Here is a 2,493-nt window from a genome sequence, read left to right as displayed (position 1 = left end):
AAAGCGTTTGTTGAAATAACGTTGCCAAGGGAAGGAACGTAAGTTGAAGAAGCAGCGTCGTCATATGTTTTTTAGAGTTTCCAAACATAGGTTTTTGTATCTTAATTAAATACCTAGAAATTAAATTGAGGGTATATTTGTCCATAATTTTTTTTCCCTTTTCTGTGGATGGATTAGAAAAGTCTGTGGATAAATCAGTCCGCCTTAAAACATGTATGGGACAATAATGATTTATAAATGTTTGGCATGTTTTTTTTTATTTTGATTTTTATTTTCAATTATTATAACCATTAAAATCATCTCCGCCCATACTTTTTTGCATAAAATAATGTAGGTACTTGTTCATTCATTATTTATATTTTACAACAAAAATAATTTTTTTTAATTTATTTTAGTGTCGTTCTAATATTATTATAAATAACTAGTAAAAATCCCCGGATTTGCCTCGGTCGGTCTTTTTTTGTTTTATTTTTTTTGTATTCAAACACCATGAAGCATGTAGCTATGCATGCAAAACATGGCGTGTAGACAACTCACAAACTATGACATCGCTACAACTCTTCTTAATAACATGGAAGGTTCCGGAAGAACTCTATTATGTCTCCCCCTCCAACAAAATACATTGGTTACGATTATTATATATTATCATTATGTTTATAAATAATATTATTAATAGTACTATTGATTTTTAATTGTTTGTGTTTTAAATATGTAAACCAAAACGTTCCAAAAAAAAATTTAAGACTTGAATAGTGAAAAATAATAATAATGGGAATAATAATAATAATAATAATAACAATAATAAAATTATAAAGCCGTTGCTATTTCATAATAATAATAATAACAATAATAAAATTATAAAGCCGTTGGTATTTCGTAGCTATTCTGTATCTATTTTCTTCCGTGGGTAGTCCGTAGCTATTTTGTAGCTAATTACCAACGGAATACCTACGGATGTACGTCCATCGTTATTCCGTAGCTATTCCGTTACTAATTTAGGACATTCTATTTCGTAGGTATTCTATGTGAAAGTACTGATAAAATAATGGCAATTAAAGAAGAAGGACCGGAGCAATTAGACAGTGGTTAAGATGGAGGTGAAAGTCGCCGATTAGATAAGTCAGAAAAAGGAGACTCGTGGTGGTGTCTGTCGCTGCACAGCACTGTCTGAAGTACGCTTCAACCTGAATTTGGTATTTTCTTTGTTTATCTTTTCTATTATGTTATGCCTGTGTTTTTTTTTTTTTTTGCTTCTATATGTTAACCCACAAATGACTTTTTCAGCAAAGGGTTCCCTCGCCACATTCTCCACCGTCGTCAATACGAAGACCATCACTGATCGATCAAGATATCTCAACCTGGCCACTACCATCATCTTCTCTGTTTTTCAATCAAGGTACCTCCATATTTTGTTTTCGATGTTTTAACTTTTAGAACCGTGTTACAAATTAAAAACATAATCAATAGAATCTTTATTTTCATGTTAATTAGATTATATGCAGGTGAATAATTCTGGGATTGGTGGACTTATGGAGATAATGAAGCTTTTAGAGATTCAATATCTTTGTTTTATCAAAGAAAAAAAATGAAAGGAGAAATCTTTCACCACTACCACCATTTCTCTCTATGCAGGCTGAAAGTTTAAATAGTGGCATTGCTTAAAATGCTTGAAAGTTTAAATGGTGAAGTGGGTTCAACAAGCATTGCTTAAAATGCTTGAAGGAACTGTGAGTTCTATTCATAAATACATTACTATTTGATGTTCAAACTTTATAAAATGTTGGATGGTTTTCAAATATTTTTTATTGTTTATTTTTCAGATTGTTAATGTTCCGGATGATTGAGCTCAAAATCGGCCTGAAGGTAATGGCATTCAGGTCCTACCTAAATGGATAATGTCTTATTTACACATTTCTTTAAAATACTGATATTTCCCATTAACTGCATATTTTGCCCATTCGAGCTTTGTGTGAACCAGAACTGTTTAATTGGTTGGTTCCTTTGATCCGTAACAGACCACAATCCTGCTCCTACGCCCTGAAGTTAAGGCAATATTTTGAAACCATATGAAGTTGGTAATATTGTTGAATGTTAACTATGATAATCAGATACTGTTTTAATTGTGTCTTGAGATGAATATGTGTTACTTTCTTGTGCAGGGAACATACAATCTGATACCAAATGCTAGAACTTGTAGGTATATTATAACAACTAATTTACTAAATATATTGAATTTTAATGAAACCTGAATCCCAAGTGTTGCAATCATAGGATTGTGAAGATATGGACTTGGAAAAGGACCGAGGATAGGACTACAGGGGGAGGAGTAGTGGATATTGTTGAATTATTGAAGGCAAATGGAAGAAAGTAAAAAACTTTGGATATACATACAATTTGTGAGGAGCATTAGATTGGACATTCAGATAAGTTTATTACACTGTAAACAATATTTTCAGATTTTTCTTGTTTTGAATATTTCATATATGGTTAGTT

The 2,493-nt window shown here is 31.4% G+C and overlaps 2 long non-coding RNA genes across 2 annotated transcripts; both read left to right on the top strand.

The window, feature by feature from the left end:
* Positions 1-1,084: 1,084 nt before the first annotated feature.
* Positions 1,085-1,692, top strand: LOC145129719 (uncharacterized). The gene is made up of 3 exons (XR_013717628.1): positions 1,085-1,193; positions 1,285-1,396; positions 1,492-1,692. It is a non-coding gene; the product is annotated as an uncharacterized LOC145129719 (long non-coding RNA).
* A 257-nt stretch (positions 1,693-1,949) lies between these two features.
* LOC145128987 (uncharacterized) lies at positions 1,950-2,493 on the top strand. Its single transcript, XR_013717231.1, has 3 exons — positions 1,950-2,075; positions 2,160-2,193; positions 2,272-2,493. It is a non-coding gene; the product is annotated as an uncharacterized LOC145128987 (long non-coding RNA).

This window comes from Lactuca virosa, chromosome 8 (assembly GCF_052849685.1).
Source record: "Lactuca virosa cultivar CGN04683 chromosome 8, Lactuca_virosa_CGN04683_v6, whole genome shotgun sequence".
NCBI lineage: Eukaryota > Viridiplantae > Streptophyta > Magnoliopsida > Asterales > Asteraceae > Lactuca > Lactuca virosa.
This window is presented reverse-complemented; position numbering and strand designations above follow the sequence as displayed.